The following is a 13,009-nucleotide window of genomic DNA, read 5'->3' on the forward strand; positions in this document are numbered from 1 at the left end:
TCCTATAAATATCAATTAAGTCCATCTTGTTTAATGTATCATTTAAAGCTTGTGTTTCCTTATTTATTTTCATTTTGGATGATCTGTCCATGGGTGAAAGTGGGGTGCTTAAGTCCCCTACTATGAATGTGTTACTGTCGATTTCCCCTTTTATGGCTGTTAGTATTTGCCTTATGTATTGAGGTGCTCCTATGTTGGGTGCATAAATATTTACAATTGTTATATCTTCTTCTTGGATCGATCCCTTGATCATTATGTAGTGTCCTTCTTTGTCTCTTTTAATAGTCCTTATTTTAAAGTCTATTTTGTCTGATATGAGAATTGCTACTCCAGCTTTCTTTTGGCTTCCATTTGCATGGAATACCTTTTTCCATCCCCTTACTTTCAGTCGGTATGTGTCTCTAGGTCTGAAGTGGGTCTCTTGTAGACAGCATATATAAGGGTCTTGTTTTTGTATCCATTCAGCTAATCTGTGTCTTTTGGTGGGAGCATTTAGTCCATTTACATTTAAGGTAATTATCGATATGTATGTTCCTATTCCCATTTTCTAAATTGTTTTGGGTTCGTTATTATAGGTCTTTTCCTTCTCTTGTGTTTCTTGCCTAGAGAAGATCCTTTAGCATTTGTTGTAAAGCTGGTTTGGTGGTGCTGAACTCTCTCAGCTTTTGCTTGTCTGTAAAGGTTTTAATTTCTCCATCAAATCGGAATGAGATCCTTGCTGGGTAGAGTAGTCTTGGCTGCATGTTTTTCTCCTTCATCACTTTCAGTATGTCCTGCCACTCCCTTCTGGCTTGTAGGGTTTCTGCTGAGAGATCAGCTGTTAACCTTATGGGGATTCCCTTATGTGTTATTTGTTGTTTTTCCCTTGCTGCTTTTAATATGCTTTCTTTGTATTTAATTTTTGACAGTTTGATTAATATGTGTCTTGGCGTGTTTCTCCTTGTATTTATCTTGTATGGGACTCTCTGTGCTTCCTGGACTTGATTAACTATTTCCTTTCCCATATTAGGGAAGTTTTCAACTATAATCCCTTCAAATATTTTCTCATTCCCTTTCTTTTTCTCTTCTTCTTCTGGAACCCCTATAATTCGAATGTTGGTGCATTTAATGTTGTCCCAGAGGTCTCTGAGACTGTCCTCAGTTCTTTTCATTCTTTTTTCTTTATTCTGCTCTGCAGTAGTTATTTCCACTATTTTATCTTCCAGGTCACTTATCCGTTCTTCTGCCTCAGTTATTCTGCTATTGATCCCATCTAGAGTACTTTTAATTTCATTTATTGTGTTGTTCATCGTTGCTTGTTTCATCTTTAGTTCTTCTAGGTCCTTGTTAACTGATTCTTGCATTTTGTCCAATCTATTGTCCATTCTATCTCCAAGATTTCGGATCAACCTTACTATCATTATTCTGAATTCTCTTTCAGGTAGACTGCCTATTTCCTCTTCATTTGTTAGGTCTGGTGCATTTTTATCTTGCTCCTTTATCTGCTGTGTGTTTTTCTGTCTTCTCATTTTGCTTATCTTACTGTGTTTGGGGTCTCCTCTTTGCAGGCTGCAGGTTCGTAGTTCCTCCTGTTTTTGATGTCTGTCTCCAGTGGCTAAGTTTGGTTCAGTGGGTTGTGTAGGCTTCCTGGTGGAGGGGGCTAGTGCCTGTGTTGTGGTGGATGAGGCTGGATCTTGTCTCTCTAGTGGGCAGGTTCACGTCTGGTGGTGTGTTTTGGGGTGTCTGTGGCCTTATTATGATTTTAGGCAGCCTCTCTGCTAATGGGTGGGGTTGTGTTCCTGTTTTGCTAGTTGTTTGGCATAGGTTTTCCAGCACTGTGGCTTGCTGGTCGTTGAGTGAAGCTGGGTGCTGGTGTTAAGATGGAGGTCTCTGGGAGATTTTCGCCGTTTGATATTATGTGGAGCTGGGAGGTCTCTTGTTGATCAGTGTCCTGAAGTTGGCTGTCCTACCTCAGAGGCAGAGCCCTGCCTCCTGGCTGGAGCACCAAAAGCTTTTCATCCACAGGCTCAGGATAAAAGGGAGAAAAAGTAGAGGGAATTAGTAGAAGTATTAGGAAAGAAAGAAGGAAAGGAGGGTGGAAGGAAGGAAGAAAGAAAGAAAGAAGCAAAGAAGGAAAGAAGGCAAGAAGGAAAGAAAGGAGGGAGGGAGGGAGGGAGGAAGGAAGGAAGGAGGGAAAGAAGGAAAAAAGACAGAAAGAAAGAAGATACAGTAAAAATAAAATAAAGTATAATAAAGTTATTGAATTAAAAACTTCTTATTTAGAAAAAAAAAAGGGACGGAAAGAACCTTAGGACAAATGTTGGAAGCAAAGCTATACAGACAAAATCTTACACAGAAGCATACACATACACCCTGACTAAAAGAGGTAAATGGGGAAAAATCCTAAATCTTGCTGTCAGAGACCACCTCCTCAATTTGGGATGATTCGTTGTCTAAAAGAGGGAAGGAAGGACGGAAAGAAAGAAAGAAAGAACGAAGGTAAAGTATAATAAGGTTATTAAAATTAATTATTAAGAAAAAAAAATTAAAAAAAAAAAACATGGACAGATAGAACCCTAGGACAAATGGTGGAAGCAAGACTATACAGACAAGATCTCACACAGAAGCATACACATACACATTCACAAAAAGAGGAAAGGGGAAAAAATCATAGATCTTGCTCCTAAAGTCCACTTCCTTAATTTGGGATGATTGGTTGTCTATTCAGGTATTCCACAGATGCAGGGTACATCAAGTTGATTGTGGAGCTTTAATCTGCTGCTTCTGAGGCTGCTGGGAGAGATTTCCCTTTCTCTTCTTTGTTCTCACAGCTCCCAGGGCTAAGCTTTGGATTTGGCCCTGCCACTGCGTGTAGATCGCTGGAGGGCGTCTGTTTTTTGCTCAGACAGGATGGGGTTAAAAGAGCCGCTGATTGGGGGCTCTGGTGCACTCAGGCCGGCGGGGACGGTGGGGCACAGAGTGCGGGGCGGGCCTGCGGTGGCAAAGGCCGGCGTGACTTTGCACCAGCCTGAGGCGCGCTGTGCGCTCTCCCGGGGAAGTTGTCCCTGGATCCCGGGAACCCGGCAGTGGCGGGCTGCACAGGCTCCGCGGAAGAGGGGTGTGGAGAGTGACCTGTGCTCGCACACAGGCCCCTCGGTGGCGGCAGCAGCAGCCTTAACGTCTCCCGCCCGCCTCTGGGGTCCGCGCTTTTAGCCGCGGCTTGCGCCCGTCTCTGGATTCCGCGCTTTCAGCCGTGGCTCGCGCCCGTCTCTGGGGTCCGCGCTTTCAGCCGCGGCTCGCGCCCGTCTCTGGGGTTCGCGCTTTTAGCCGCGGCTCCCGCCCGTCTCTGGAGTTCCTTTAAGCAGCGTTCTTAAACCCCTCTCCTCACGCCCCAGGAAACAAAGAGGGAAGGAAAAGTCTCCTGCCTCTTCTGCAGGTGCAGGCTTTTCCTCGGACTCCCTCCCGGCTAGCTGTGGTGCACTAACCCCTTCAGGCTATGTTCAAGCCGCCAACCCCAGTCCTGTCCCTGCGCTCCGGCCTCAGCTCGCAGCCCCGCCCGCCCCGGCGGGTGAGCAGACAAGCCTCTCGGGCTGGTGAGTGCCGGTGGGCACCGATCCTCTGTGCGGGAATCTCCCCGCTTTGCCCTTCGCACCCGTTGCTGTGCACTCCTCCGCAGCTTCGAAGCTCCCCCCTCCGCCTCCCGCAGTCTCCGCCCGCGAAGGGACTTCCTAGAGTGTGGAAACTTTTCCTCCTTCACAGCTCCCTCCCACTGGTGCAGGTGCCGTCCCTATTCTTTTGTCTCTGTTTTTTCTTTTGCCCTACCCAGGTACGTGGGGAGTTTCTTGCCTTTTGGGAGGTCTGAGGTCTTCTGCCAGCCTTCAGTAGGTGTTCTGTAGGAGTTGTTCCACGTGTAGATGTATTTCTGGTGTATCTGTGGGGAGGAAGGTGATCTCCGCGTCGTACTCTTCCGCCATCTTCCCGACTATTCCTGTAATTTGTCTTTTAATTGCTAATATAAAGTGAGAATTTTTCTTCTTATTACATACTCATCTAAATAATTATTTATAACATTTGCCTATTAAAGTATTATATGTATAGTGTAATCTAACCAATTCCTTATTATTGTTCATTGTGATGACTAATATTTCATGAAATGTCATGAAATTAAAACTCTGATAAACAAATTTTTCATAAATGTTAGATGAGGAATTCATTGTCAAAAATGTTGAAGTACTTTTTGAAAGAATTGTGACATATTTTATCAGATACATAATAACTTCCAGACTCTCTTAAAAAATGCCTGTTGCAGTGCATAAGTATGTTAACCTATAACCTTGCCAGTACTAAATATTTTCATTAAAATAGTTTTGAAAAGGTGACAGCTGAAAATTCTACCTAATGTTGAATACTTTATATTTACTTAACTTTGAGCTTGATTATTATATATATTTGTATATAAACACATTTATTTTTATTGGCCATTTAAAAATTTTTCGCTTTGAAAATTTCCTTTTTTTTCTTAATAGGAATGTTTATCTTCTTATACAGATTCAAAGCTACTTATATATTAGAACTAATACTCCTTGGATTGTCATTATATTGCAAATATTTTCTCCAGCTTTTTTTAATCCATTTTATTTGGGTTTCATGTACTAATGCATGATTTTCTCCCTTGCTTTAAATCTAAAATTCTCTTTTTTTTTTACTATTATACACAAACACACATGAACACACAAATTTACAGAGAAGTGGAAAAAACATTACAATGTGTTAGTGTCCACAGTATTAGCCTAAAGTTACCCATAACACACCCTTACTATTATTTTAATGTCTGTAAAATCTGTAGTAATGTCACCTCTCTTATTCCTATAATTGATGACTTGTGCTTTCTCTCTCTTTTGTTTTTTCCTGATCAGTATGGCTTTGGGGTTTCATCAATTTTTATTGATCTTATCAAAGAATTGTCTTTGGTTTCAAAAAGAAATCACTAGAAAAAACATTAATGGATTAATAATATATGTAATGCAATGCAAAAAAAAACACCAAAAAACAAAAATAACAGACACAACTGCACCACATACAAAATAAAAGCACAGTTCTGTAAAAATTACCTGGGCTTATTTTTAAAAGAAATAAATGGCGGGAGGGGGTGAGGCTGGGGCATCAGGATCCGGTGAGGTGACAGCAGAGAGAGCTGTGGGGACAGCAGACCATGATGAAATCACACAGGCAGCAGTCTGGACCACCAGGAGAGGGGCTGCCAAGAAGCCGTGGGAAGCTGGGCAGGCAGTGGGCAACCCTTGAGCTGGAAGCAACATGATGCTGTTCAAGGAGTATGGAGTCATCCTACCTGCGTCTGTAGAAGAGTGTCAAGTAGGGCAGCTGTATTCTGTGGTGGAGGCCAGGGAAAATGGGAATGGGTGGTGGTGAAAGTGTGGAGGTTCTGGTGAATGAGACCTATGAAAAGAACGGTGAGAAAGGCCAGTACATGCACAAGATCTACCACTTACAGGGCAAAGTGCCCACATTTGTTGGAATGCTGGCCCCAGATGGAGCCCTGGATATATGAAAAAGCATGTAATGACTACTTTTATTACAGAACTGTTATTACAAATGAGTACCTGAAAGACTACTGTCTGATTAAAATGGAAACCTGGCATAAACCAGATCTTGGCACCCAGGAAAATGTGCATAAACTGGAGCCTGAGGCATGGAAACATGTGGAAGCCATATATACAGACATTGCAGATTAAAGTGAAGTACTTAGACAGAATTACAAGGCAGAGGAAGATCCAGAAAAATTTTTATCTATCAAAACAGGCCGAGGATCCTTGACCCCAATTGGAAATAAGAACTTGTAAATCAGAAAGACTGCCCATACTTGTGTGCATATAAACTGGATACTGTCAAGTTCAAGGGGTGGGGCCTACAGAACAAAGTGGAAAATTTTATACATAAGCAAGAGAGACATCTGTTTACAAACTTCCACAGGCAGCTATTCTGTTGGATCAATAACTGGGTTGACCTGACTATGGAGAACATTTGAAGGATGGAAGAAGAGACAAAGAGACAGCTGGATGAGATGAGACAGAAGGACCCAGTGAAAGGAATGATGGAAGATGAATAAAACCATCCCTCCCTTTTCTGCACTTTTTGCAAGACAGTGGTCATTAGGAAGGCCCAGCAGCTCCACCATCCCAAATGACATGGCATCCACAGACACAGCCTTTCTGTGTCCATTCTTCAGGCAACTTTCAATCCCTTACTGTAGCTAATTCCAGATGCCTTTTAATATTGTGAACAAACAGGCTGTCTGATTTTTTTTCTGAATTTTATTTTATTTATTTTTTTATACAGCAGGTCTTTATTAGTCATCAATTTTATACACATCAGTGTATACATGTCAATCCCAATCGCCCAATTCATCACACCACCACCCTCAACCCCCCACTGCTTTTCCCCCTTGGTGTCCATATGTTTGTTCTCTACATCTGTGTCTCAATTTCTGCCCTGCAAACAGGTTCATCTGTACCATTTTTCTAGGTTCCACATATATGTATTAATATATGATACTTGTTTTCCTCTTTCTGACTTACTTAACTCTGTATGACAGTCTCTAGATCCATCCACTTTTCTACAAATGACCCAATTTCATTCCTTTTTATGGCTTAGTAATATTCCATTGTATATATGTACCCCATCTTCTTTATCCATTTGTCTGTCGCTGGGCACTTAAGTTGCTTCCATGACTTGGCTATGGTAAATAGTGCTGCGATGAACATTGTGGTGCATGTGTCTTTTTGAATTATGGTTTTCTCTGGATATATGCCCAGTAGTGGGATTGCTGGATCATATGGTAATTCTATATTTAGTTTTTTAAAGGAACTTCCATACTGTTCTCTATAGTGGCTGTAGCAGTTTACATTCCCACCAACAGTGCAAGAAGGTTCCCTTTTCTCCACACACTCTCCAGCATCTGTTGTTTGTATATTTTCTGATGATGACCATTCTAACTGGTGTGAGGTGATCCCTCATTGTAGTTTGATTTGCATTTCTCTAATAATTTGTGACGTTGAGCAGCTTTTCCTGTGCGTCTTGGCCATCTGTATGTCTTCTTTGGAGAAATGTCTATTTAGGTCTTCTACCCATTTTTGATTGGGTTGTTTGTATTTTTAATATTGAGCAGCATGAGCTGTTTATATATTTTGGAGGTTAATCCTTTGTCTGTTGATTCATTTGCAAATACTTTCTCCCATTCTGAGGGTTGTTTTTTCATCTTCTTTATGGCTTTCTTTGTTGTGCAAAAGCTTTTAAATTTCATTAGGTCCCATTTGTTTATTTTTGTTTTTATTACCATTACTCTAGGAGGTGGATCAAAAAAGATCTTGCTGTGATTTATGTCAAAGAGTGTTTTTCCTATGTTTTCCTCTAAGAGTTTTATAGTGTCCAGTCTTACATTTAGGTCTCAAATCCATTTTGAGTTTATTTTTGTGTATGGTGTTAGGGAGTGTTCTAATTTCACTCTTTTACATGTAGCTGTCCAGTTTCTTGATTATTGTAGCTTTGTAGTATAGTCTGAATTCAGGGAGTCTGATTCCTCAAGCTCTGTTTTTTTTCCCCTTAAGACTGTTTTGGCTATTTGGGGTATTTTGTGTCTCCATACAAATTTTAAGACATTTTGTTCTAGTTCCATAAAAAATGCCATTGGTAATTTGATAGAGATTGCATTGAATCTGTACACTGCTTTGGGTAGTATCGTCATTTTCACCCTATTGATTCTTCCAATCCAAGGACATGGTATATCTCTCCATCTGTTGGTATCCTCTTTTTTTTTTTGCATTATGAGGGCCTCTCACTGTTGTGACCTCTCCCATTGCAGAGCACAGGCTCCGGATGCACAGGCTCAGCGGCCATGGCTCATGGGCCCAGCCACTCCATAGCACGTGGGATCTTCCTGGACCAGGGCACAAAGTCGTGTCCCCTGCATCGGCAGGCAGACTCTCAAACACTGTGCCACCAGGGAAGCCCTGATATCCTCTTTAATTTCTTTCATCAGTGTCTTATAATTTTCTACCTATAGGTCTTTAGTCTCCCTAGGTAGGTTTATTCCTAGGTATTTTATTATTTTTGTTGCAATGGTAAATGGAATTGTTTCCTTAATTTCTCTTTCAGATTTTTCATAATTAGTTTATAGGAATGCAAGAGATTTCTGTGCATTAATTTTGTGTCCTGCAACTTTACCAAATTCATTGATTTACTCTAGTAGTTTCCTGGTGGCATCTTTGGCATTCTATATGTATAGTATCAGGTCATCTGCAAACAGTGACAGTTTTACTTCTTCTTTTCCAATTTGTATTTTTTATTTCTTTTTCTTCTCTGACTGCCATTGCTATGACATCCAAAACTATGTTGAATAATAGTGTTGAGAGTGGACATCCTTGTCTTCTTCCTGATCTTAGAGGAAATGCTTTCATTTTTTCACCATTGACAATTATGTTTGCTGTGGGTTTGTCATATATGGCCTTTATTATGTTGAGGTAGGTTCCCTCTATGCCCACTTTCTGGAGAGTTTTTATCATAAACAGTTGTTCAATTTTGTCATAAGCGTTTTCTGCATCTATTGAGATGATCATATGGTTTTCATTCTTCAATTTGTTAATATGGTTTATCACATTGAATGATTTATGTATATTGAAGAATCCTTGCATCACTTGGATAAATCCCAGTTGATCATGGTGTATGATCCTTTTAATGTGTTATTGGATTCTGTTGCCTACTATTTTGTTGAGGATTTTTGCATCTATACTCATCAGTGATATTGGTCTGTAATTTTCTTTTTTTGTAGTATCTTTGTCTGGTTTTGGTATCAGGGTGATGGTGGCCTCATAGAATGAGTTTGGGAGTGTGCCTCCCTCTGCTATATTTTGGAAGGGTTTGAGAAGGATGGGTGTTAGCTGTTCTCTAAATGTTTAATAGAATTCCCCTGTCCAGCCATCTTGTCCTGGACTTTTGTTTGTTAAAAGTTTTTAATCACAGTTTCAATTTAAGTGCTTGTGATTCGTCTGTCCATATTTTCTATTTCTTCCTGGTTTAGTCTTGGAAGGTTATACCTTTCTAAGAATTTGTCCATTTCTTCCCAGTTGTACATTTTATTGGCATAAAGTTCCTTGTCATAGTCTCTTAGGATGCTGTGTATTTCTGTGGTGTCTGTTGTAATTTCTCCTTTTTCATTTCTAATTTTATTGATTTCTGTCCTCTCCGTCTTTTTCTTGATGAGTCTGGCTAATGGTTTATCAATTTTGTTTATCTTTTCAAAGAACCAGCTTTTAGTTTTGTTGATCTTTGCTATTGTTTTCTTGGTTTCTATTTCATTTATTTCTGCTCTGATCTTTATGCTTTGTTTCCTTCTGCTAACTTTGGGTTTTGCTTGTTCTTCTTTCTCTAGTTCCTTTAGGTGTAATGTTAGATTGTTTGAGATTTTTCTTGTTTCTTGAGGTAGGCTTCTATAGATATAAACTTCCCTCTTAGAACTGCTTTTGCTGCATCCCATAGGTTTTGGATCATCGTGTTTTCATTGTCATTTGTCTCTAGGTATTTTCTGATTTCCTCTTTGATTTCTTTGGTGATCTCTTGGTTATTTATTATCATATTGTTTTGCCTCCATGTGCTTGTGTTTTTTTTCATTTTTTTCCCTGTAATTCATGTCTAATCTCATAGCATTGTGGTGAGAAAAGATGCTTGATATGATTTCAATTTTCTTAAATTTACTGAGGCTTGGTTTGTGACCCAAGATGTGATCTATCCTAGAGAATGTTCTGTGTGCACTTGAGAAGAAAGTGTAATCTGCTGTTTTTTGGATGGAATGTCCTAAAAATATCAGTTAAATCTATCTAGTCTATTGCATCATTTAAAGCTTCTGTTTCCTTATTTATTTTCATTTTGGATTATGTGTCCATTGGTGTATGTGAGGTGTTAAATTTCCCCACTATTATTGTGTTACTGTCGATTTCCTCTTTTATAGCTGTTAGCAGTTGCCTTATGTAGTGAGGTGCTCCTATGTTGGGTGCATATATATTTATAATGGATATATCTTCTTCTTGGATTGATTCCTTGATCATTATGTACTGTCCTTCCTTGTCTCTTGTAACATTCTTTATTTTAAAGTCTATTTCATCTGATATGAGTATTGCTGCTCCAGCTTTCTTTTGATCTCCATTTGCATGGAATATCTTTTTTAATCCCCTCACTTTCAGTCTGTATGTGTCCCCAGGTCTGAAGTGGGTCCCTTTTAGACAACATATAGATGGGTCTTGTTTTTGTATCCATTCAGCAAGCCTGTTTCTTTTGGTTGGAGCATTTAATCCATTCGTGTTTAAGGTAATTATTGATATGTTTGTTCCTCTGACCATTTTCTTAATTGTTTTGTGTTTGTTTTTGTAGATCCTTTTCTTCTCTTGTGTTTCCCACTTAGAGAACTTCCTTTAGCATTTGTTGTAGAGCTGCTTTGGTGGTGTTGAATTCTCTTAGCTTCTGCTTGTCTGTTAAGCTTTTGATTTCTCCATTGAATCTGAATGAGGTCCTTGCTGGGTAGAGTAATCTTGGTTGTAGGTTCTTCCCTTTCATCACTTTAAGTATATCATGCCACTCCCTTCTGGCTTGTAGAGTTGCTGCTGAGAAATCAGCTGTTAACCTTATGGGAGTTCCCTTGTATGTTATTTGTCATTTTTCCCTTTCTGCTTTTAATAATTTTTCTTTGTCTTTAATTTTTGCCATTTTGATTACTGTGTGTCTTGACGTGTTTCTCTTTGGGTTTATCCTGTATGTGACTCTCTGTTCTTCCTGGACTTGGATGGTTATTTTCTTTCCCATATTAGGGAAGTTTTCAACTATAATCTCTTCAAATATTTTCTCAGGTCCTTTCTCTCTCTCTTCTCCTTCTGGGACCCCTATAATGCAAATGTTGTTGCATTTAATGTTGTCCCAGAGGTCTCTTAGGTTGTCTTCATTTGTCTTCATTCTTTTTTCTTTATTCTGCTCTGAAGCAGTTACTTCCACCATCTTGTCTTCCAGGTCACTTATCCATTCTTCTGCCTCAGTTATTCTGCTATTTTTTCCTTCTAGTGTAGTTTTCATTTCAGTTATTGTATTGTTCATGTCTGTTTGTTTGTTCTTTAATTCTTCTAGGTCTTTGTTAAACATTTCTTGCATTTTCTCAATCTTTGCCTCCATTCTTTTTCCGAGGTCCTGGAGCATCTTCCCCATTATTATGCTGAATTCTTTTTCTGGTAGGTTTCCTATCTCCACTTCATTTAGTTGTTTTTCTGGGGCTTTATCTTGTTCCCTCATCTGGTACATAGCTCTTTGCCTTTTCATCTTGTCTATCTTTCTGTGAATGTGGTTTTTGTTCCACAGGCTGCAGGATTGTAGTTCTTCTTTCTTCTGCTGTCTGCCCTGTGCTCGATGAGGCTATCTAAGAGGCTTGTGCAAGTTTCCTGATGGGACGGACTGGTGGTGGGTAGAGTTGACTGTTGCTCTGGTGGGCAGAGCTCAGTAAAACTTTAATCCGCTTGACTACTGATGGGTGGGGCTGGGTTCCCTCCTCGTTGTTTGTTTGGCCTGAGGCAACCCAACACTGGAGCCTACCTGGGCTCTTTGGTGAGGCTAATGGCCGACTCTGAGAAGGCTCACACAAAGGCGTACTTCCCAGAACTTCTGCTGCCAGTGTCCTTGTCCCCATGGTGAGCCACAGCCATCACCCACCTCTGCAGGAGACCCTCCAACACTAGCAGGTAGGTGTGGTTCCATCTCCCCTGGGGTCACTGCTCCTTCCCCTGGGTCCCATTGCACACACTACTTTGTGTGTGCCCTCCAAGAGTAGAGTCTCTGTTTCCCCCAGTCCTGTTGAAGTCCTGCAATCAAGTCTCACTGATCTTCAAGTCTGATTCTCTCAGAATTCCTCCTCCCATTGCCAGACCACCAGGTTGAGACCTGACGTTGGGCTCAGAACCTTCACTTCAGTGAGTGGACTTCTGTGGTATAGTTCTGCAGTCTGTGCGTCACCCCCCCAGCAGTTATGGGATTTGATTTAACTGTGGTTGCACCCCTTCTACCATCTCATTGTGGCTTCTCCTTTGTCTTTGGATGTGGGGTATCTTCTTTGGTGAGTTTCAGTGTCTTCCTGTCGATGATTGTCCAGCAGCTAGTTGTGATTCTGGTAGGCTGTCTGATATTATGAAGCCAGTGTGTTCAGGAGCCTGCCCCTCTGAGATATGTGGCATGTACGTGGCTGTATTTACAGCTCCTCCCTCTTCAACCATTGTGTTCTCAGCTCATTTGTGTGCCGCCCCCCTTTATTTGCAAGTTACATTTTTATTCTTTCAAAATAAATGCCTTTAGTGATGTGGTGCTTTAAACGATTTATATTTGTTTGTTTTCAACCTTGGTGTAAACTGAGGTTTTTTTTTTTTTTTTTTTCCTGAGCAGACCTCTGCAATTTTGAGTGCTCACATGGGGACAGTGGGTGAGTCAGAAATATAGATTTTCCCCACTCAGCTCCACAGAACTGCAATGTGGCTTTATAACTCTGACCTCTGGTCTCAGTAACCCATTGTTAGTGTTCACTAGGCACCATGGAAGTACTCAAGGCCCAGCCAGGCTCTTTTAAAAATTAAACAAATACAAATTTTGAAAAAAAAGAAATAATTGATTGACAAAGTCAAGGTTGTTAAATAGTATGTATTGTGTTTTGTTTTGTTTTGTCTTAAAGAAATTCTGCATTAAGTGAAGGCATGGGAGGAGAGTTGGGATAAAAATATTTGAAGATTTCAGCATAAGAAAATTTCAGCTACTTTTAATTTATCATTGTGTAGGTCATTCAGGTATAGTAATTCCAAAAGACATTCACAGAAAGCTTAACTATCTCTACTCTTTGAAGAAAATCATTAAATTAGTGTTACCTCCAATAATGATTAAGGAGATTCTATGAAATAGTTTATAGTTTCCTTGAAACAATAAAAATAACAAAAGAAAA

The 13,009-nt window shown here is 40.2% G+C and overlaps 1 pseudogene; it reads left to right on the forward strand.

Moving 5' to 3' along the window:
• Nucleotides 1-5,295: 5,295 nt before the first annotated feature.
• On the forward strand, nt 5,296-6,106 carry LOC101331261 (phosphatidylinositol transfer protein alpha isoform pseudogene; annotated as a pseudogene).
• Nucleotides 6,107-13,009: the final 6,903 nt, after the last annotated feature.

The sequence above is a fragment of the Tursiops truncatus genome, chromosome 20 (assembly GCF_011762595.2).
Source record: "Tursiops truncatus isolate mTurTru1 chromosome 20, mTurTru1.mat.Y, whole genome shotgun sequence".
NCBI lineage: Eukaryota > Metazoa > Chordata > Mammalia > Artiodactyla > Delphinidae > Tursiops > Tursiops truncatus.